Genomic DNA, 25,587 nt, shown 5'->3' with positions numbered 1-25,587 from the left:
TGAATAATCAGAAAATATATACCTTTAATTTTTTTAAGAAATGATTAATTTTCTTTTAATTGCGTGTAATTAAGCCATACCGCTTCATTTATGCTCGTTTGGAACTGAGCGAAACTCGGCAGTACTCGGGTAGCCTCAACATATGCATACCTTGTCCCTTGCGTTTCATGCGTCGGCGTACAAGCGCCTACCCGCTTTAGGCGGGGTACCCGCTTTGGGCCACCTTCCCCTAAACCTATTGAATAGTCCCAGCTATTGAGCCTATGGTTTGGCAGAGTGGTACAATCTTCAACTGATACGCAGAAGGATCCAGGTTCGAATCCCAGAAAAATACCGAATATTTTTTCATCGACAGAAAAATTAATGATGAGTGAACAATAGCTATATATACATCAATTTCAATGAATGTGAATGAACAATATAATTAAAACATTATTTTTTTAGTTTAAATAATTATTGTCAGACCTATATGTATATCATATATGATCATATCTAATCATATATGATCAGACATGGCCAATTTTCATATATGATCATATATGGTCAGACATGAACTTTTTTTCCCGGGCAATATTATGTAATTTAGAAATATTCTTAAATTAATAATCGAAATATTCTTAAATAAACTCGTTGACGAGAATGAAAATGAAAAAAAAAAATCCTGTAGCCTGGCGGATCCAAATATATGTAAATTATGGCAGGCACCGGAAATTATGACAGGCACCGTAAATCATAATAGATACTGTAAACTGAGATATTCAGATGAATTATGGTACTGTCGTTCCCTTCGATCAAAATCTGGTCAATTGCGGATAAAAAAGTTATGAATCATTTGCTGGAAGTTCGTTTTCAAATAGGAAGAATCTGATATATCTGCGTAGAGATACAGTGTTTTGACTACAAAACGGCGATAGTATAATTCAATATAAAGCTACGGTCACAGTTACAACATTAACAGAGGTTCGTACTTTTCTCTCTATTACACTCAAGTCCACGAACGGTACTATCTTTGTTGCACTTGTGCAGTAAATGGAAACTTTGGCCGAGTTTTTCTCATAAACAAACGAATATTATCAAATAATTGAAGCGCACTTCACTAGATTAGACAGTAGTGCATCGATGTGCGGTCTGTATTCTGTACATAGAGATTTTGATTCCGAAAAAAAGCCGAAAATATTTGATAACCCCTGTTAAGAACACAAACTGTAAGTTTGTCAGCACACAAACTTTACAAGGACTAAGTTGTGACCGCCAATTTCTCGAAAATTCTCTATCAATATACCGTATTTACCTGTGACTGTAAAACCTCTAAAGATAATTGAATTACAAACAAGTTCATTACTGTTCTCAGTAATTAAGAATATTTATCGCAACGTTATATGCTATTTAAAAGAAAAAATCATTTCTAATTTTTTCTGAGAAATAAAAAAAAGTTTCTAACAACCCGAATTATTAAATGTGCCTTTATAAAGAACAGATGTCATTTAAAATACCCAATCACTTAATGTACGTAATAATTTACTTAAATCAAGTCAGGTGAATTTGCTTTAGGTAAATATACTTTTTTAGATTTTCGAACAGTACTAATAATTAAATTTATTCATATTAAATAAAGTCGTATTCAGTTATAATACAAATTCACTTAATTCAAAATGTAGTTTAAATGCGGTTATTAATATCCCTTATTACAAGAAGCGATTCAAAACGATTAGAAAAAAAAAAATTTTAATATTTTTTAATGCTTCTGAATGCTTTGAATACCTTTGAATCGCCCTTCTTACACTGTAAAAAATCCGGAGTGAATCCGGATTGAAATTAAATCCGAATTCACTCCGCATTCACTCCGCCACTCAGAGTTCCGGAGTTTTAAAAAAAATCACTCCGCATGCGGAGTGAATTGGGAATTTTTTTTAGCGGAGTAATCTCGGAGTGCTGCGGATTTTATTTCACTCCGAATTCACTTCGGTCCGGAGTTTTAACATTTAAATTAATTTATATTAAACTGTTAAACAGCGTGTGTGTGCGAGTGCGAGTGTCTGTGTGTGCGCGTGTCTGTGGATGTGTGTGCGTGCGAGTGTGCAAATGTGTGCGTGTGTGTGTTCGGGTGTGTGAGTTTATGCGAATGTGTTCGTGTGCGTGTGTCTGATCGGGTGTGTGCGAATATTTGCGTGTGTGTGTGCGCGTGTTCGGGTGTGTGCGTATGTGTGTTCGGGTGTGCGCGTGTGTGCGAATATGTGCGTGTGTGTGTTCGGGTGTGAGTGCGCGTATCGGTTGATCAGTACTGTAATACGCGAATTTTTATTACGATTTTACTTAGTGGAGTTATATTTTATTAATAATATTTTTAAAACTCCCCTCCCGAGTGAATTTCACTCCGAGGGGAGTGAATAATTGATAATTCATTCACTCCGCGAATTTTTTACAGTGTATGAGAATTTAACATTACAAATCGTTTTAAATCGCTTCTTTCAATAAGAGATCGGTGAATTTTGTTTTTTTTTTTTTCTCGTGGCAGCATTATTTGATCAAAATTCTATTATGATGCAAGTTGATTCGAAAATAAGTTTCGAGAAACCTTTTAATGCTTACCTTTTATCACTCATTGGAATCTGCCATCCTAATTTGACAAGATTAAAGTACATGTAAAATGGGAAATTGCATTGTCTTTCTTTTCTCACAGAGTTGGTACTGTCATTCGACGGTTCTTTTTTTTTATCTTCATTATCTAATGCTGGTTACTTGAATTTTCAGATGAGTTCAGCGTACTTCAATTAACATAGCAAGGCAATCAAACAAAAATTAAAAAAAAATCATTAATGATTAAAAACAGCAAAATAAAATCGATTTCGAAGGTTATAAATATTTTGAATCAAGCAGGTGATGTAGGTCAAAGAATGCAAAGCTGCAAGCTCATTCTGCATAAAAATGGTTTACTAATAAAATTAGGTATCTATTTCGAAGATGGTATAGTTTTTGGATTTAAGACTTTAAAAATGTATCATTCAAAAATGAATTTCTCTCCACACGATTATACTTACACCAAACTAAATTGGTAGAGGAATATGTTGACATATTAATTTCATTTTTTTCAATCTTAAGTGAACCATATAATCAGGAGATCAGATTGCTAATACATTCAACGGTTTGATTTTTATATAAACTGTAACTTCCGAAACTATTGCTGCGTTCAAATATTTTTTTTTTAGTTCTGACTAATATAAAATATGTGTGAATTCGCAGTTTTCAACATATGCTATAGTTATAATCCATATTTCCCGAAATCAATAAGAGAATGGCTAATCGAAATAAATACCCAAAACTATTTGTCAACTCTAACAATGAAAATAGAGGTGAATTTTCTAACAAGCACAGATGATAATGATAATGGAAATTAAATCAAAACTTTATTTCTATTAGACCAGGCTAACGCCAACTGAAAGTAAAAAAAAATGTGTACTGGCTGTCTAAATGGAATACACAAAGTCAAACTTTATTACAGCAAACAATTTTATAGGCTGACTGGTGGGGCTTGACTGTAAAAATAAAAAAAAAACGCAATATCCGAATAATTTGTCTTCATAATTATTATAATAAAATACCGATATTTTAAAGCACAATTAATTAGACATTGATAAACGGCAAAAATTTTTTCATCTAATAACTAAACACACTTTTTTTAAATTGTCTTTCTTCTTTTCCTAATTTCTGGTTACCATTAGCTCTTGTAATCTGTTTCTGAATTAAAACACCCACAAAATTAGTCATGTATTTGACAGTAACAACAGAAAAATGTTTAGACTTACGTCTGAACTATTGAGCTTACATTATTTATCACACTTCTAATAACTTATATTTTCTTGATATTTATAATTTTTTCACAATTTTACTTATTTTTTTTTTTGTTATAGTCTTTTTTTTTGTTTTTGTTAAATCATTTTAAATCTTGTCTTTGCTCACACACAGTGTGTGTATATATACAAAAAAAAATTTTCAAGAAGGATTGACATTTTTGATTTTTACAGGGGACACTTTTTTCTCCTATTGTTCTGTATTTGGTTTGTATTAACAATTATTTCATGTTTTTCGATTGAATCCAATTCAAAAACTTGCCCAAAATGCATAAGGAACGAAGCTGACATTATATCTTGAATTTTCCCTTTTTAGTTAATCTTGATTTCACCATATGAATAATTATAAACCATCAATAACGTCCGTATTAACTGTGAGACTGATTATTTATTTTGTAAAGTCCGTTTTAATCCGAAAACCGGCCAATAATTGAAAGTTTTTTGTGCAAAATAATTTAATTAGAGATGGAATTATTGAAATATAGGTTGCATTATCAACGATTCATGTCACATTTTTTCTGCTGCCAATGGTGTTAACGATAACAATAACAATGTCATTAGTTTAAGAAAATTTTCAAGTTTTTAACTAACATTAATGGAACAAATTATTACTAGCACGAAAGGTTAGATAATAAACAAAAAAAACATAACACAAGTTCGACACTACTGTCTCTAGTAACTCTGAACTGCCTCAGTTTTCGATTGCCTTGTTCTGTCTCTGTCTGTCTGTCTGCCTGTCTCTCTCTCTCTCTCTCTCTCTCTCTCTCTCTCTCTCTCGCTCTCTCTCTCTCTCTTTCTCTCTCTCTTTCTCGCTCACTCACTCCCTACTTTAGTTCTCTCTTTTTCAACCAATGTGACGAGACTGGAACACCCTTTACCCTCACTACCCAATTCACGACTACCACCCGCTACCTTCCAAACCTCCTCTTTTACTTCACCTTTTCCAACGCTCTCTAGCACATTCAGTCAATATTCATGCTATGATAACCGATGACCTTTCATCTTTACACACTACCAACTTATCAAGTGTAAAATCCATACTCATGGTTCAATGAAAAAATGTTTGTAAAATTAATTTGAAAATTTTCCTTTCAAGTCTGCAAAACTAATTTCATCTCTTTCTAATGAATTTTGCTTTAAATGTACATATGATGATTTATTTATATCAAGAACTATTACATTAAATAAATTTATCTTATTTTAATTTTTAACGGAAATGGTATTTACTTTGATTGTCGTTTTGTCTCTTCATATAATACAAAATGTTTTTTTTTCAGTTCAAAACATTCAAGATATTTATAAATTTTATGTTAGAGATTCAAACATCCACTCGAAGTTTATATGTATATATAGCAAAGAAATTTGTAAATGAGAACTTAAAATAAATTGATCATGAGAAAATAAAAAATATGAAGATAATAGAAGTTGAACATTTTTATAAATTTCAAAATTTTTAAAACTCAGAATGAATATTAGTGATCGTCCTAACATTCCCAATGATGTTAAAGATTTGAATAAAAAAAATTAAGCCCCCGTTGTGCAATGTATTAAACTTGATATCAAACCGCCAAAATCAACGTAACAAAATCTGCATACAAAAAATGTAAGCATCATTATTTCCAACATAAAAAGTAAGCAATGTGAATGAAAAAATGTGGTTGATAAAAATAAAATGCCATCTGACAGCCAGAATGGAAGGTTAATTTTCCGAAAGTAAATATCTTATGATATCTTACTTGAAAAATTAGATCTGGTGATATTTACAATCAAATTTATAGAGATCCATTTCAATCTATGCAGGCTTACGTAGACATTCATTAGACAAAAAATTTGTGTATATGACGTAGCATACAAAAGTGATCTGAGGCTAATGCTGCCCTGGCGGTTTCGGCGCCACCGTGGGAACTCGGAAACAACTCGACAGAAACTCGGTGTTTCGAGGGAGTTTCGACAGTGTTTTTGCGGTAGAAACGTGGTGTTTCGTGTGCAATTACGACACCGAGTTTTGTCCGTGTTTGTGAAGAGTTTTGCCAGTTTTCTCTTGGAGTTTTGTTAGTGTTTTCTTAAAGTTTCGTCGGTGTTATCGCGGAGTTTTCTTAGTGTTTTATTGGAGTTCTTTAGGTGTTTCCTTGTAGTTTAGTCGGAGTTTCCACAGATTCTAGCACTTTTAGCGCCATCGTAGAAATTCGGAAGAAACTCGAGCGAAACTAGCTGTACCGTGGAAGTTTCGACGGTGTTTTCATGGTAGTAACGCGGTATTTTTGTATACAGTTGTGACACGGAGTTTTGTCGGTGTTCTTTTGGAGTTTCATCGGTGTTTTCGCGGAGACATGTTTGGGCTTGCTCAGAATTTTTATGATGGTTTTTCATGGTTTTTGCGGAGTATATTGAGGGTTTTTTCGTCGTTTTGATAGTAGTAACTTGGAGTTTGTGTGGCATACTTATGGCATTTAAAAAAAAAAAACTTGAACATTTACACTATATATAGACATATATAATTAGATCTGATTAGATCTAACTGATGAAGGCTAGGTATAATCATATATAGCCTATATATGATCAGGTCTAATTATATATAGGCATATATAATTAGATCTGATTAGGTCTAACTGCTAAAGGCTAGATATAATCATATATAAGCCTATATATTATCAGGTCTAGTTATATATAAGTCTATACATAATTAGATCTGATCAGGCGCGACTGATATAAACTTATCTGTAGTTATATATATACATATATATATATATATATATATATATATATATATATATATATATATATATCTATGTATGATTAGATCTGATCAGACTTCAATGATATGATACCTATAAATATTTCATCATGTATATAGGTCTAATATATACATATATATATTAGTTTTTTTAAAAAATTAAATTAAAAAATTAAAGTTTTTTTTTGAAGCACCCTAATGTATATATATATATATATATATATATATATATATATATATATATATATGTCATTCCACCAAATAAAATTATTTTTACGGGGTGACCCTCGTCGATTTGGTTCAAACTTTGTGGAGTCGTTCTATATATTAAAAAAAAAATTCTCTGAAAATTTGAGCGTTTTATATGCAGCTGTTTCAAAGTTATGATTTGTTGAATTTTTTTAAAATTTTTGTATTTAACTTTTTCATTCATTATTTTGAAGGAAAAAATTAAAAAAAAAAAACGAGCACATAACAGTTTTTCGTAGGAAAAATTCTCAGCTTTCCAATAAAAATATCCATTTTTTATTTTATATTACAAAAGATCTTTTAAAATTCGATTAAAGACGAAAAAACTATTTTTATGACTGTGCGGCGCTTGATACATCTAATTTGATATTTTTTTCTGAAAGCTGAGACTTTTTCCCACAAAATATGTGATTTTCACGATGTGCATATTTTTTGTTTGAACAAAATTAAATAAAATATAAACTCTTCATGATTAAAAAACGTTAATTCTTATTTTTTTTTTGAGGATGTTGATACATTTTTAACACATATATATCCTAAGCTATCAACAATAGGTGAGATAGGGTGCACTGCTTGTGTTTCTTTTACCGTTTTTGACTCCGAGTATCGTACGTCTAAAACATTTATTTTCTATAAAAAGTCATCATTTCCTGATTAAATGAAACGATTCGAAACGATTTGTAATGTTGAATGCCCATAAAAAAGGTGATCCAAAAGTATTAAAAGTATTCAAAAGCATTAAAAAGTATTTAAAATTTTTTTTCCAATCGCTTTAAGTCGTTTCTTTTAATAAGGGTTGCTTATAACAGTGAAATCAACGCTGGTAAAATTTTGAATATCCGGATGTATAAATTTTGCGGTGTGAGGATATATTTTCGGGTATGTATCTGCAGTAAAACTCTAAAAATAAAAATTATAAAACTATTTTTCATGATACAAGCATCAATGGTTCAAGTCTAGGAATTAATAATTTGAACTTTGATTCTTGTGTTTTGTTCAATAGTGATTTCAGACTATTGATTTCATCTGCGTTAATGACAGTTCTGACTTTGTAATCAAGTTTTATAAAAATTTGTGTGTGTGTGTGTGTGTGTGTAAACTCCCCTAGTAGAAATGTTCAATTTTTTACTCGATTAAGTCTAGTATCTGGCTAGCGTTCATATCTAGTAACTGGCCAGCAATCTTATCCAGTAACTGGCTAGTGAAACTAGGTAAAAACTGGAAGTTGCGCCACCTATAACTGAATCGTAAACATTGGTCACACTGATGTTCTACTTATACTAGTGTATGTGTATGTTTATTTTTTCACTTTAACCTGTAAGTTGAATAATATTTAGTAAACATTAAGAAACAATACAAATAATTAACAAAAAATAAAAATTGTGTCTTTCAAAATAAAAATAATCGGTAATATATTTTAAAAAATGGATGAAGTTAAAAAAATCGACGTTTTATGTTATTAATGTTTCTCGTTTTATATTTAAAAATATAATATAATAAATTAATAAATAAATTTTATAACTTTTCCGTGTATTATTATTATTATTATTATTATTATTATTATTATTATTATTATTATTATTATTATTATTATTGTTGTTGTTGTTATTACTATAATTTTTAATTGTAATAAAATCAATATTTAATACTCAATAACCTCAAGATCAACAAGAGTCGCCATGTTTTATTTGCTATCTAGTAAAACTGGCCAGTTACTAGACAGTTACTGGATATTATACTAGCCAGTTCCTAGCTTAAGTCTAGTTAAACTAGCCAGTTACTGGCCAGATACTTGATTACGTTTCTACTAGGGTCTTTGTAACTTTTTTAACTAATGAATCGATTTGGATGGTTGAGGTGGCAATCGAAAGAGCTTGTTGGCTCTCAACTTTCCTGAAAATTTCAGATCATTTGATCAAGCAGACTCGAAAATATTGGCGAATAACGAAAAAAAAAAATTTTTTTTCTTAGTTTTTTAGTGATTTCTCAGAAACGACTTGAACGATCGACTTCAAAATCTAATCAACTCTAGAACTTTATAAGCCGCGTCGAATGTCACCTCAACCATCTCAATCGGTTAATTTGTTCGAGAGATATCGTTGGCGAAAGAAATAAAAAAAAAAACGGTTTTTTTCGATTATCTTTGAAGTGACTCATCCGATCAATTTCAAAATTCAATCAGCTCTAGAATTCAAGAAAACGCGGCGATTGCTACCTCAAACGTCAAAATCAGTTGATTAGTTCAAAAGATATCGGCGCTGAAAAGTTAAAAAATAATATTTTATGTTATTTTTTCCAGATCAAACAAAATATAATGTGCTAAAATGTGTCTGAAATCATACCAACTCTTCCTCTTTATAGTCTCTTCCGATCATCAGATAATGTCATGTCACTTGTTCAAACTCTATAGTAATTATTCAAGGCTCTACAGCCGGAATAAAATAAAGTTATCGCGTAAATAATCCGGTCATTAAAACTATTAATTTATTCCAGGCTCTCCACCCGTTATCAATTAATTTATTAATTTATCTTAAGGTTAATACAGGCTGGAATTTATTCCGTCAGCCGCATTAATTCTATAATTCATAAATCCAATCAAATTACTCGAAAACATCAATAAAAATCGGGAACTGCGTGACGCCAATTCACCGGTCGAAAATTCTAGTCAACCCGAAATCAAATTCTAGTCATTACGTGATTACTAAATTAGTTTTAAGTTAATTAAAATATCTAAAAATTTAATAAAAGATACTAGAGTTTGGGTAAATTAAATTGTGAGTAAAATTGAGAAAACGGATTATTTTGAAAGTGAAATAAAATTAATTGTGAAAATTGTCAGTGGAAAATTTAGGAATTGAAAGTTATAAACGAATAATATTTGTGGCAAATTAATTATATAAAAATTTAATCAGAGAAAATAATGAGAGGAAAATTATAAGTGGCAAAAATTAATTAATTTATAAATTATATTAACAAAAATAAATTAATTGATTGGAAAGACAGTGAATTATGAATTGTAAAAATTTAAGTGCGAAAAGTTACGGAGTATTGTTAAAACTAGAGTCACTTAATTCGTAGAGTCTGTAACAGGGTAAAATAGATTCCAATGACTATTTATTAAGATCTAAATTTTGATTTGTCCACGGTCGATAACGGGCCCAAATTATAACCCGGCTTATTAAATTGAGTGATTGGACATGTCACCGGGTGTCGCTAATCAGTGAGACCCGAACATCCGCCCCTCTCTTTTGCTAATTAATTTAGTAGGGATGAGTTTTCCGGGGGTGAATCGAAGAGTTATAAGGGAGTGCCGTGCCAAAAATCGAGAGAGTTCGTTGGACACCCAGAGAGAGTCAGTCTGACGACCGAAGGCGATGGACGCCAAGTGAAGACAAAGTGAACGACTAAAGTGATCAAACACATTGTAATACAAGGTTATCTAGTACATTGTGAATTAAATAATAAAAATTGTGACGGAAGCAAAAATACGAGGACGAAATCCGGACAACGGAAACCTGGAAAAGAACACCACTAACATCGAGCGATTGCTACCCAGTGAACACATGACCTTATTTTGACGTCATACGTAGGTCATAGAAATGTCACGGCATCTGATGTAAATTTGATGTCAATCTGACGTTCTGCATGACTTTAATATGATGTAAAGCTTGTGACATCATATTGATGTACACATGACTCTTGTATGACGTCAGAGTTATGACTTATGTATTACGTACGTTTGACATAAAATCTACATCACATTATTACGTAGTAATAAAGTCATTATCGTATATCATAATGATGTAATTTTAAAATCATACATTTATGTCAGTAGCAAAGTCACGGTTATACCTAATATGGATGTCACTCTTAAATCATATCTTTACATCAGTGACAAGTCATTATTTTACGCAATGCTGATGTAATTTCCGAGTCTTAGTTTTTGTCATCTATTTATTAAAATAAAACAATCATAGAATAAATTTTCAAAAATTTGTAAATGTGTAAAAATAACAACTAAACGTCGTAGATTTTTGGGTCCAAAGTAATCGATAAACTCGATAATAGATTATTCAGACGTTTTAGATTGAAACATTAGCATCATAAAAAAATTAATTTTATTTTTTTAAATAATATATCGAAATCATCATTTAGGATGACAAAGAAAATGTAACGACAGTTTAAACTCTTTTGATATTAAGATTATAAAGTTTAGTATCGCAATTTTTCAATCGATTAAATTTCATTCGATTTTGTGCAATTGTTTAATATTTCGCAAAATTTTATATAAGATTTTTCAAATTTCACATCACAACAAAAAATTAAAAAATTGGATGAAACTTAATGAAATTTTAAACAATTATCATCGAGGCCGAAAAATATTGTTTCTATAAATATTCATATAAGTTCATAAAGTTTTTTTAAATTTTGTAAAAATCTTTCACGAAAACTTATGAACATTGTCTTTTCCGGCATTTCACTCTAAATACATCAATTAAGCACAAGCTTTGAACTCTCGTGATGTGGACCGGTGAGCAACGTTCAAGACTACCAGCCAAGAGGAACCGTGTTCGAACCCAGCAGACGCCCAGGATTTTTATATTATTTAACGTTATCTAATCTTGTTTCTGAATTCACAATTCATTAGGGCGGTAATAATCAGATCAAAATTTCGGTATTTCATTTTTTTTTTTTTTTTTTCAAAAATATTTTTTCTGAATTGATAATTTTGACATAACCCATATGTCATATTGACGTCATAGAATGTCACACAGACATCACATTGACGTCATGTATACGTCATTAGTTTTACATCATAATCTTACGTAAAAAAGTGGGAAATAATGAGTCACACCTGACTCATTCGTGACTTATATCTTACGTAAATGATGACTTAGCGTAAAGTCACACTGACGTCAAATTTACGTAAATATGTTTACTGGGTAGCAGCCGGAGCAGATCATCACTATAAGTTCCAAGGACTGCTGAAATTAAAATTGGAGGTAAATAATAATTAATTCAGGCCTCTGATTAATTTTAATAATCTGGCAAATTAATTATATTATATTACTTAATATCTTTCGGTTGATCTCGCGTAAAGAAACGGATAGTTCAGGCTCTCCAGCCGTTCAATCTCGTGCTCTCGAAAGTTCTATCGCGTCTCGTTTTGTCGCCATTAAGTGTTCGAAACTCTGTAGTATTTATTCAAGGCTCCACAGCCAGAATAAAATAAAATTATCGCATAAATAATCCGGTCATTAAAACTATTAATTTATTAATTTATTCCAGGCTCTCCAGCCGTTATAAATTAATTTATTAATTGATCTTAAGATTAATACAGGCTGGAATTTATTCCGTCGGCCGCATGAATTCTAAGATTCATTAGTTCAATCGATTTACTCAATTAACGTCAAAAAAATCGGGATCCGCGTGACGCTAATTCACCGGCCGAAAATTCTAGTCAACCCGAAATCAAATTCTAGTCAATACGTGATTATTAAATTAATTTTAAGTTAATTAAAATATCCAAAAACTAAATAAAAGATACTAGAGTTTGGGTAAATTAAATTGTGAGTAAAATTGAGAAAACGGATTATTTTGAAAGTGAAATAAATTTAATTGTGAAAATTGTCAGTGAAACATTTAGGAATTGAAAGTAATAAATGAATAAGAATTGTGGCAAATTAATTAGAAAAATTTAATCAGTCAAAATAATTAGTGGAAAATTTATAAGTGGTAAAATTAATTAATTTATAAATTACATTAAACAAAAATAAATTAATTGATTGAAAAGACAGTGAATTATGAATTGTAAAAATTTAAATGGGAAAAGTTATTGGGTATTGTTAAAATTAGAGTCAATTAATTTGTAGAGTCAAGTTAGAGTAAAGGAACTGTGTCTGTGATGTAAGTCCGGTGGACAAAGATTAAGTTAGGTTTAGGATATGTCCGGTGGACACTAGAATTAAGAATATGCGGGTTAACGTCCTGTGGACGGTTTTCTTTTAAAGTAGAATTTAAGGAAAATAAGGTTTAACGTCCGGTGGATGGTTTTTTAATCAAAGTGTATTAAGGTTAAAGGTTTAACGTCCGGTGGACGGTTTTTTAAAGAGAGAGTGTGTGTGTGTGTTACGTCCGGGAGACGCTTAAAATACGTGTGTGTGTGGGAGTGTGGGAACGTCCAGGGGACGATATTTAGTTTTGTCATAAGGGAAACGTCCAGGGGACGATATTTAATTTTGTCATAAGGAAAACGTCCAGGGGACGATATTTAGTTTGTCATAAGCATAGTTTGTCATAAGGTTATTAATTGTTAAACAAAAGGTTAAATAAATAATAAGCAAGGTGCTTAAATTAATTAAAATTAAAAGTGAAGTTTAAATAAAATTTATTTCAGCCTGTTCACTATTCCTCTCCTCTCTCACAAAATATAAAATTTACAAGCGACCCTGAGAATCAAAAAATTACAATTAACATCCGGTTCGGAAGGCCGAGTCCATCTTCCAGTGGCGCCCTAATATTCGACCATAATACTTAGGTGCGACCAGACTTGGCAAGCTAATCACTCTGTCGTAAGTCAAGTTAGAGTAAAGAAACTGTGTCTGTGATGTAAGTCCGGTGGACAAAGATTAAGTTAGGTTTAAGATATGTCCGGTGGACACTGAAATTAAGAAAAGCGGGTTAACGTCCTGTGGACGGTTTTTTAAAAGTAGAATTTAAAGAAAATAAGGTTTAACGTCCGGTGGACGGTTTTTTAATCAAGGTGTATTAAGGTTAAAGGTTTAACGTCCGGTGGACAGTTTTTTAGAGAGAGAGTGTGTGTGTTACGTCCGGGAGACGCTTAAAATACGTGTGTGTGTGGGAGTGTGGAAACGTCCAGGGGCGATATTTAGTTTTGTCATAAGGAAAACGTCCAGGGGACGAGATTTAGTTTGTCATAAGCATTTAGTTTGTCATAAGGTTATTAATTGTTATTAAGGGTTAAATAAACATAAAAGCAAGGTGCTTAATTAATAAGAAATTGGAATTAAAGTTTTAAATAAAATTTATTTCAGCCTGTTCACTATTCCTCTCCTCTCTCACAAAATATAAAATTACAAACGACCCTGAGCATCAAAAAATTACATTAACATCCGGTTCTGGAAGGCCGAGTCCATCTTCCAGTGGCGCCCTAATATTCGACTATAATACTTAGGTGCGACCAGACTTGGCAAGCTAATCACTCTGTCATAACAAACTGAGCACAAACACAACTTGTCTACGTGGAAGATCACTTTTAACTGATGAATTCACATATTTTTAACTTAAAATTCCTCAACATAGGTTTCAGGTATAAACTAGACATTTTGTATTATTATTTTAGGGTCCCAAACACAGTATAAGTCGAGAACAAAAGTATAGCGGCTACGAAAAACAGCTGCTACTCCGGCTCACGCTCCGCCTACTTTCGAACGCTCGGAGACGTCCTTACTAATACGCTCATATCTCCGAAACTAATTGTCGGATCGATTTGAAATTTTCAGAGAATATTCTTGAATATGTGTATATTAAAAAAATGAAAAAAAATCGATTTTTTGAAAATCACAAGTGGATATAACCCCTTAAGATAGAAAATTTTCAAGAAAATCGAAGGATACACACAGTTTTGAAAACACGGTTGAAAACTTAAAATTTGAAAATCTCGATTAAAAACATTTCGTACATTTGTTTTGTTTTTTTTTGCTGTAAAGGCCATCCAAAAACGAAAATTTAGAAAATATAGAATTTCGACCATAATTACGAAAGTTATGATCAAAAAACCACAAAAAGAGAGGCTTTCTGTAAATTCGATATTTTTTGAACATGTCCCATATATAAGTTAACTTTGAAATAATAAACAAATGAGTACTTCCCGACTAGAATTTCTTCCTGATTTGCCTGAAGTACCATAAGGACCTTATCAGGTGAATATAAGGTTTGCCTTATTAGGGCAAACCTGACAAGTTCCTTGTCAGTAACTCATTAGGATATCCTTTTTAAAAAAAAATTTATTTGCCGTCGGGTCAACCTGACAAGTTCCTGATCAGGACCTCGACAGGATATCCCTTTTAAAAAAAAAGTTATTTGCCATCGGGACAACTTGACGAGTTCCTGATCAGGACCTCGTCAGGATATCTCTCTTTAAAAGAAAGTTATTTGCCATCGGGTCAACCTGAGGAGTTCCTGATCAGGACCTCGACAGGATATCTCTTTTAAAAAAAAGTGATTTGCCATCGGGACAACCTGACGAGTTCCCGATCAGGACCTTATCTGGATATCCTTATTTTAAAAAAAGTTATCCCATCCCTTCAAATATTTCATTCACAGGCTAGAAATTAAAAAAAGTACAAAAGAATATTATATAAAAATCACGTCAATCATTGTAGCACAGATTTTTAACTTCTTCATCAGTTATTCCTCGACATCATAATGAATATTATATTTACACTTTCAAGATCACTTGTGTATGGCAGCTCAGTGGATAGCATCGAGGACTTTGAATTGGAAGGACGCAGGTTCGAGCCCAGCAGTTATCGGGATTTTTTCATCAATAAAAAATATGTTTACTTCCTCTAATTAATGCTTTCAATACAATAGATAACATTCTCGATCGAATTAAAATTCTTTCATTTTTTTTTTGCAATTTAATATTAATTTAAAAATAATTACTAATAAGGTAATCCTGATAAGGATTTGATGAGGATATCCTGGTAAGGACCTGATAAGGCAATCCTGATAAGGACATGATGAGGATATCCTAGTAAGGTCCTGATAAGGCAATCCCGATAAGGATCTAATGGGTCTTAAGCGTTACAACCATATCAGGATCCTCGTCAGGACACCCTGATCGAGACCTTATTTGAAATAAGGTTAACCCGATAAGGACCTCGTCAGGCCGTTATGAAAAATTCTAGTCGGGTTATTGCTAAATAAACTTTGTTTATTCATCTATCGATGATACATCTTGTTAAAAAACATTTTTTTTCTTCCCAAAATATTTCTAAATAAGATGTTAAATGATCATAATAATACACATTAGAATATTTAAGATACTGCATTTTTTATTTAATAAAAGCCTGATAATTATTTAGTTAGTTCACAATATACGTTTATAGTACATGGAAAGAAAATTATGGGAAGTTTTGCTAGGCATTATGGGAATAGTTCCTATTATGATATGGGAATTGTACCCATACTACTATAGGGATGGTTCCCATACATTATGGGAACCATCCCTATCCCTTGCGACCTTCAACCCACTCTGGAAACACTCTGGAATCATAGTCAGAATGTAAACATTCTAAATCCAGTATGTTTCCAGAGTGGTTTTGTGCCCTTTTTCCAGAGTGAAACCAAAGTGGTTTCAGAATTGATCCAAAGTAGATCAAAGTGTTTTCAGAATGGACTCAAAGTGAATCCAGAATGAAATCAAAGTGTTTTCAGAATGGGCCCACAGTGAGTCCAGAATGGAATCAAAGTGTTTTCAAAATGGACTCAAAATGAGTACAGGATGAAATCAGAGTGTTTTCAAAATGGGCCCAGAGTCGATAAAATTTAAATACTAAGGAATAAAAAAAATTGGGTACTTTCTAAACTCATAAATCAATAATAATCTACAGAAAAACAATTTTAACCCCAATTTTTTAATTAACTATGCTTTTGTTAATTAGTTAATTTTTACTTGTTGAAAGTTTACATAAAAACCCTGATAATTTCCAAACTAAAAACCCCGAATTTTTTTTACTTCTTAAAGCTATTCTTGAAAGGGTTTAGAAAAGATAGCTGGTGAAAAAATAAAAAAATTTCGATTTTATTAACAATCTAAGCCATTGAAAAATAAAAAACGTAAATAAAGCAATCAAGAAAATTTATTTTTTTGATTATTTTGTTTTTTTATTGCTGAAAGCTACATAACAATAATTTGAAAAAAATTTTTACTTGCATTGTTTAAATAATTGTCATAAACAAATACATTGCTAATTAGATTTAATAAGATTTTTTTTTGTAAAATAACGCTTAATAAAAATAAGGAATTTTAAGAAAAAAATCGTTTCTTAAAAAAATTTTTTTTTGCTAAACAGCGCATTAGCTAATTAACAATTTTTTTTTTTACTCAATATTGATATTAAGGAACCATTATTTTTTTTAAATAATCATTTATCATGTTCTGTTATATTAGAAAAAAAATTTTTTTCACATATATGTGAAAATCAATCTACGCGCATGCGCTAGCCAAAAAGTATTGGAGATTTACTTGAAAATAATCTCGGATAGATACTGAACCAATGCAGATGTTTCTGGGAACTATTTCGGATAGTCGCCAGAAGTATCTAACAATAAATAATCCAAGATGCATCTGAGGTAAATCTGAGATAGATTTCAATATAATCTACATTCATCTCAGTTCTATCTGGATAGACCTCACAAGCATCTGAAATTTTTTTTTCTCTCAGATGTATCTGAGAATAATCTGGCATGTTTGCCAGAACTATCTTGTTCTTTCCGTGTAGAATCAACTTAGTGTAAGGAAAACTGTGTCTGTGATTTAGGTCCGGTGGACAAATTAAGGTACATCCAGGGGATGTTTAGTTTTAATAAGATTTAACGTCCAGGGGAAGATTTTAATGGTTAAAATAAGGTTAATGTCCAGAGGACAGATTATTAAGGTTTAACGTCCAGAGGACGGTATTTTAACGTGGGTGTGTGTGCCCTGATTAAAAAAGTGAATTGAAAAGTATTGAAAACGATGAGAAATGAATCCTTTCGAATACTTTCTATACCCCAAGGTATTCATTTTGACATCAAATGAATACTTTTCAATCCCAAAATAATCAAAGAATTTCAGAACTTCCGAGGAATTAAAAAAGATTCAAATGAATTGATATTTTTAATCTTTCTGAATACTTCTCAATACCTAAATAATCCGACATTTCGGATCAAGTGTGGGATTAAAAAAGATTGAAATGAATTGAAATTTTTGAATCTTTCTGAATCCTTCTCAATACCTAAATAATTTCACATTTCGGGTTATGAGTGGGATTGAAAAAGATTGAAATGAATTGAAATTTTTGAATCTTTCCGAATCCTTCTCAATACCTAAATAATCTGATATTTCGATCAAGTGTGGGATTGAAAAAGATTGAAATGAATTGAAATTTTTGAATCTTTCTGAATCCTTCTCAATACCTAAATAATTTCACATTTCGGGTCATGTGTGGGATTGAAAAAGATTGAAATGAATTGAAATTTTTGAATCTTTCCGAATCCTTCTCAATACCTAAATAATCTGATATTTCGATCAAGTGTGGGATTGAAAAAGATTGAAATGAATTGAAATTTTTGAATCTTTCTGAATCCTTCTCAATACCTAAATAATTTCACATTTCGGGTCATGAGTGGGATTGAAAAAGATTGAAATGAATTGAAATTTTTGAATCTTTCCGAATCCTTCTCAATACCTAAATAATTCGATATTTCGATCAAGTGTGGGATTGAAAAAGATTGAAATGAATTGAAATTTTTGAATCTTTCCGAATCCTTCTCAATACCTAAATAATTCCATATTGGAAGGTATTGAAATGATGATAGATTGAATTCTTTTCAATACCTTCGAATTCCACTTTGGAATTGGAAAGTATTCAAACGATCGAAATTTCAATTCCATTCAATACTTTCCAAAACCGCCGAGGGATTGAAAAGAATTGAGATAATTTTCAATACTTTTCAATTCACTTTTTTAATCAGGGTGTGTGTGAAAAACGTCCAGGCGACGATATTTAGTTTCTCGTAGGAAAAACGTCCAGGGGACGATATTTAGTTCGTCATAAGGAACCGTCTGGGAGACGAGATTTAGTTTGTCATAAGAATATTAGTTTGCCATAAGTATAGTTTGTGATAAGGTTACGAGTTGTTAATGAAAGGAAAATAAATATAAAAGCAAGGTGCTTAATTGATAAGAAATTGAAATCAAGGTTTTAATTGAGTTATTGCAGCCTGTTCATTATTCCTTTACTCTCTCACAAAAGTATAAAATTTACAAACGACCCTGATTTTCTAAATAAAATTAACTTAACATCCGGTTCTGGAAGGCCGAGTACATCTTCCAGTGGCACCCTATTATTCGACCATAATACTAGGTGCGACCAGACGTGGCAAGTATAATCACTCTGTCATAAATTTTATAAAATTTTAACGGAATCAACCAGTAAAGTTATTGCGAGTGTATCGCGTGACCTACCTGATGCTGTTGCTGGACAATTGCCGACTGTAGCAAGTATTTCTCGAACCATTCGTCGTATACGTCATGAAGTAAAGAATATGCCTCCAATAGCAAGGACTTTGGAAGAATTAATAATACCCGATGATTACAAGTTAACCTCAAATAATAAATTATTTTTGATGTGTGATTCGCGCACGTTGGATATAAATTGCAACGATAAGTTTCTGATTTATACGACTCGTGAAAATTTAAATATATTAAGTAATTGTGAAAACTGGTTTTCGGATGGAACATTTCACACTGTTCCCGAAATGTTTTATCAATTATATACAATACATGGAATAGTCAGAGCTCATGTCGTGCTACTCGTATAGATTTTGATGGCTGGGAAATCATGTAAAACATATAAAGCTGTGTTATGTCAGTTGTACATTTTGGAGCCACGTTTATCTCCTAACCCAGTAAACACATTTACGTAAATTTGACGTCAGAGTGACTTTACGCTAAGTCATCATTTACGTAAGATATAAGTCACGAATGAGTCAGGTGTGACTCATTATTTCCCACTTTTTTACGTAAGATTATGATGTAAAACTAATGACGTATACATGACGTCAATGTGATGTCTGTGTGACATTCTATGACGTCAATATGACATATGGGTGATGTCAAAATTATCAATTCAGAAAAAATATTTTTGAAAAAAAAAAAAAAAATGAAATACCGAATTTTTGATCTGATTATTACCCCGCGAATGTATTGTGAATTCAGAAACAAGATTAGATAACGTTAAATAATATAAAAATCCTGGGCGTCTGCTGGGTTCGAACACGGTTCCTCTTGGCTGGTAGTCTTGAACGTTGCTCACTGGTCCACATCACGGGAGTTCAAATCTCGTGCTTAATTGATGTATTTAGAGTGAAATGCCGGAAAAGACAATGTTCATAAGTTTTCGTAAAAGATTTTTACAAAATTTAAAAAAACTTTATGAACTTATATGAAAATTTATAGAAACAATATTTTTCGGCCTCGATGATAATTGTTTAAAATTTCATTAAGTTTTATCAAATTTTTTAATTTTTTGTTGTGATGTGAAATTTAAAAAATCTTATATAAAATTTTTCGAAATATTAAACAATTGCACAAAATCGAATGAAATTTAATCGATTGAAAAATTGCGATACTAAACTTTATAATCTTAATATCAAAAGAGTTTAAACTGTCGTTACATTTTCTTTGTCATCCTAAATGATGATTTCGATATATCATTTAAAAAAATAAAATTAATTTTTTTTTTATGCTAATGTTTCAATCTAAAACGTCTGAATAATCTATTATCGAGTTTATCGATTACTTTGGACCCAAAAATCTACGACGTTTAGTTGTTATTTTTACACATTTACAAATTTTTGAAAATTTATTCTATGATTGTTTTGTTTTAATAAATTGATAATAAAAAACTATAACTCGGAAATTACATCAGCATTGCGTAAAATAATGACTTGTCACTGATGTAAAGATATGATTTAAGAGTGACATCCATATTACGTATAACCGTGACTTTGCTACTGACATAAATGTATGATTTTAAAATTACATCATTGTGATATACGATAATGACTTTATTACTATGTAATAATGTGATGTAGATTTTACGTCAAACGTACGTAATACATAAGTCATAACTCTGACGTCATACAAGAGTCATGTGTACATCAATATGATGTCACAAGCTTTACATCATATTAAAGTCATGCAGAACGTCAGATCGACATCAAATTTACATCAGATGCCGTGACATTTCTATGACCTACGTATGACGTCAAAATAAGGTCATGTGTTCACTGGGAATAAGGTTATGTGTGATTTTGAATCAGCGTATATATAAAAGCTGTCTCAAAGCTATTTCCACGTACCAGTGTCAAAGGATGCTACTTTCATTTGTCTCAGTGCATTTGGAAAAACATTCAGTCATGTGGATTGCAACAAGAATATGGAAACGATGTCAATTATGAATTAAATTTGAAAATACTTTATGCAATCGCATTTGTTCCTGATGATGACCTCGAGTTTGCGTATGAAGAGCTATTAAAAACGCCGTTCTATATTCAGCAGAAAGATCAAATTATTCCGTTACTCGAATACTATGAAGCTACTTGGATTGGCGTTAAACTTCGTCGTCGTGGTCGTCGTGGGCCATGTTATAATATTGATATTTGGAACCACTATGAAAGTGTATTATCTGATTTATATAAGACTAACAATGAAGTTGAGAGCTGGAATAAGAACTTCAATGCTACCGCTGCTGCTTATCTAAATATATGGGATTTCATAAAATTATTGCATGATGAGCAGTCTAGAGTTGATGTTAAATTAGAACAAATATATCGAGGTGATGAAAGACCTGCGACGAAAGCCAAAGTTAAAAATCGTCAGGAAAGATTGAAAGTAGCGGTCAGTAACTACGATCGAACTGATGTTATCAACTATTTGCGCGGTGTTGCTCACAATTTATAATATTTATATATTTATTTCGACCATATTTAATATATATAAAATTAATATACTTATGCAGTATATAGTAAATAAACACGTAATTATATTCGTATTAAGTAAATTAAAGTTAATGACTGAAGTTATTGTTATGTCATTCAAAAATATATTATTCTTTAGGGTACAAATTTGTTATATTTTATTAAATAACGCCGTCTGTATTGTTAATTTTTGCGTGTTGGTTAACCCGAGTTGTACTGACCGGAGTTGTTTTTGTATAAAGTGGTTTTGACCGGAGCTGTTTTTGTATAAAGTTGTTTTGACCGGAGTTGATATTGTTCGAGTCGTTTTGTCTGAGTTATTTTGCCCTAGAGCTATATATTACATAATATGACAGTTTTTGAATATCAATGTTATTAAATTTTTAATTTGTCAACTATCAATCAAACTTAAATCCCCGATACTTGAAAAATGTTCAAAGGTTTCGGCAGCAATTTGAAAGTATAAATCAATATCGATTTATATACGAACATTTATAAGTATATAGATAAATATATTTGATTATATCTATCTAATCAATTCTATTGTAATTTATGTAGAAAACCAAATTCATCATTAGGTGCATTATTTACGTAGGATGTATTTTGCCATGAATTTTTTTATAATTATAAGTGTATAGCAGACTAGAGGATCAGACTAAAATAGTAGTGAACGGATAGTAATTTATTTTTTCTTTATTCAAGTTGAACCGACATTTATATTGATAAAGACAATGAAACCTAATTAAATTACTTAATAATGTACAGATATTCTAAATAAGATTCTAAAAATGACTATATTCGTGCATGCATGATTATATATAATCAGATCTGGCCAATTTTCGGATCTGATTATGTACAAGTGATTATATATAATTATATATCATTAGATAAAATCATTTTTTCCCGGGTTAAGAATTTTTATACTTATTTTAAGAAAATATTCTTGGCTAGCGTACATTATTACTAAGATTAAACAAATAATTTTCTCAGCAGGATTCAAACCCGCAGATACTTGAAAACAGTATTTTTTTTTTCAGTGTGTAAGCTACTCGTTCCTGAATACCGAGCCTTTTGCTCGATAGGCATCTTGAGGCCTGTAGCCTCTGACGTCAGGAGCTACCCCCAGCCTGTGACAAGGCTCACCCCCACTAGAGAAGGGCGAGATGGACATCAAGGCTGACGAAGAAGAGGCATTCCGACGGGGCCCTCCGAGAGGACCCAACGTGACGTCATCTAGCTACTCTCTCCCTTTCCCTTATTATATTACTTATTATTAACTGTCCATATTATACGATTAGTTGTCGGGTTCAATAATGTTTAACTGTTAAATAAATATCAGGTTCTATCTACTAGCAAGTGAAATATATTAAAGTGTCCTTCTTACAAGTGTAAGATATTATAATAATTTAATGTGCTTTATTAGCTAGGAGGTGTTGTTAAATTGACGGCGAGATAAGAAAGCGCGTGCAGCGATTCACGTTTGAATCGTTACGTGACAAATATAATAAATTGGTGACCCCCACGTGATTATCGTATCACGCATCTTTGACGTCTTCCACATCCAGATTTGGCGCGTACCGCTGTCTTTACAGATCGAAGTGCGTCACTCTCAAAAATCTCAGATTCAGACAATTCTCGCTCCTGGTTCGTTTTTTTCTTTGCAGATTGAGTTAGCAGCGCTCCCAAAAAAAAGTTGTCGAAACCGCCACTTATGTGAACATCAAAGATCTCAACGTTGTTTCCAAGAAAGGGAGCCCTATGGTGGTTCGGCTTCACTCCACGAGATGACATTTGGAAATCGCGTCTCTCGCAGTACCTCATCCCTATGCCTGTTTCAAAATATAGCATTTCCAAAATGTAAATTCCAATACGGCGTCTTAGGTGAGGTAAACGATAGACATACCTAACTGAGAGGTCACAGTTATCGTATATTTAGACGAAACGCTTAATTTCCTTTTTCTACCTTTCCTCTTCTCATTATTTCTCACAACGTTTCACTCTTTGGTATTTGGCGCCTTAGGCAGTAATTATTGCAATTCAATCCTAAATTATCGTCACTAAATATATATATCAGAGTGATTAAAAAAAATCCGAATATTTTTTAACTTCCCGCTAAGAAAATCGAAAATTTTCAAAAATTCGGGTAGTTATTGTTTTCATCCCGATTTTCGAAAATCGAGTTTTCATCAGATGTCGACGTTTTGAGGTCCTAAGAAGCTATTCTAACTATTTTCAGAATGATGTCCAAGTGTATGTGTGTGTGTGTGTGTGTGTGTGTGTGTGTGTGTGTGTGTGTGTGTGTGTGTGTGTGTGTATGTGTGTGTGTGTGTGTGTGTGTGTGTGTGTGTGTGTGTGTGTGTGTGTATGTGTGTGTGTGTGTGTGTGTAAACCCGGGAAAAAATGATTTTGCCTAATTATATATAATTATATATGGTTATAGATAGACCTATATATAAGTATATATAGCCTTATATATAATTATACCTAATTATACCGGGAAAAAAATGATTTTGCCTAATTATATATGATTATATATAGAATATATATGGTTATATATAGACCTATATATAAGTATATATAGTCTTATATATAATTAGACCTAATTATACCGGGAAAAAAATGATTTTGCCTAATTATATATGATGATATATAGAATATATATGGTTATATATAGACCTATATATAAGTATATATAGCCATATATATAATTAGACCTAATTATATGATTATATATAAAATATATATGGTTATATATAGACCTATATATAATTATATATAGCCTTATATATAATTAGATCTAATTATATCCCGGGACAAAATGATTTTGCCTAATTATATATGATTGTATATGGAATATATATAATAGTATATACCCATATATAGTTATACATGGGTCTATATATGATTAGATCTGATTAGACCTGACCTATATAGACCCATATATAGTAATTTTTGTTATATTTTAGATCTTTAGATCTATATATAATTAAATATAAATTAATTATTTATCTATATATATATATATATATAAGTTAATATTTTATTTATAGAATATATTTAATATTTAGTTTTTCTTATTTAATATATTAGATGCTCTATGGTCTTTATTGATATTTAATAATCAATACTCGTTAAATGCATTATAGTTTTAGGTGTATATTTACAGAAATAATCATTACAATTTTACTATAAATTATAATTTTAAAATATTTACGAAGCGTTACATTATATTTTTCAGTCTGTTAAATAAGTAATAAACTTATGTATAGTTAATAATACCCAGTTACCAAACAGTTTTTAAAGTGTTTGGTTTTTTGCATACATAATTTTCAACTCTTATGAGTTGTGTTAATATTTTAACATTGGAATAATTAATCAGCATTCTCCTATAATTATATATAATTAGGCAAAATCATTTTTTCCCGGGAACTCTTTGTAACTTTTTAACTAATGAATCGATTTGGATGGTTGAGGTGGCAATCGAAAGAGCTTGTTGGCCCTCAACTTTCCTGAAAATTTCAGATCATTTGATCAAGCAGACTCGAAAATATGGGTGAATTACGAACAAAAAAAAATTTTTTTTTTTAGTTTTTTAGTGATTTCTCAGAAACGACTTAAACGATCGACTTCAAAATCTAATCAGCTCTAGAATTTGATAAATCGCGTCGATTGCCACTTTAGTGTGACAAGGGGCATGGGGGGGGGGGTCAATTGTTTTGTGACGTCACATGTTAAAATTTAAAATACTAAAGCGCGAAGTTCAGATGTGAATAAAAAACTTAAAAAATTTACGAACGATCTATATTTATTAATAATTTATCATTCTTGCTATGAGATTATCTCTCATGCAACGTCATTTAACTTCTGGAGCTGCGTTGTAATGCAAGTGAGACACTCAAATAATCTCGACACTAAGGATGTTCCTGATGTTCAAATTCAGAACGAAAATGAAGTGCCCGATTTACCAGTAATAGAGAATATACA

General features: G+C 31.4%; 1 protein-coding gene and 1 long non-coding RNA gene across 15 annotated transcripts in view; one reads left to right on the top strand and one right to left on the bottom strand.

Moving 5' to 3' along the window:
* LOC130664836 (uncharacterized) overlaps positions 1-4,732 on the bottom strand; it is a 223,762-nt gene extending 219,030 nt beyond the window's left edge. For 4 of the 14 annotated variants that reach the window (XM_057464963.1, XM_057464962.1, XM_057464960.1 and 1 more), the window contains exon 1: positions 3,672-4,722. The gene's annotated coding sequence lies outside the window, so the exon portion shown is untranslated. Of the gene's footprint in view, positions 1-2,589; positions 2,766-3,497 lie in introns of all 14 variants that reach the window. The other 10 variants (XM_057464958.1, XM_057464959.1, XM_057464957.1 and 7 more) reach the window with 9 other exon arrangements.
* LOC130664838 (uncharacterized) overlaps positions 1-22,881 on the top strand; it is a 196,644-nt gene extending 173,763 nt beyond the window's left edge. The window contains exon 4 of the long non-coding RNA XR_008989473.1: positions 22,641-22,881. This is a non-coding gene — a long non-coding RNA (uncharacterized LOC130664838). The remainder of the gene's footprint in view (positions 1-22,640) is intronic.
* Positions 22,882-25,587: the final 2,706 nt, after the last annotated feature.

Source organism: Microplitis mediator, chromosome 3 (genome assembly GCF_029852145.1).
Source record: "Microplitis mediator isolate UGA2020A chromosome 3, iyMicMedi2.1, whole genome shotgun sequence".
Classification (NCBI taxonomy): Eukaryota; Metazoa; Arthropoda; class Insecta; order Hymenoptera; family Braconidae; genus Microplitis; species Microplitis mediator.
This window is presented reverse-complemented; position numbering and strand designations above follow the sequence as displayed.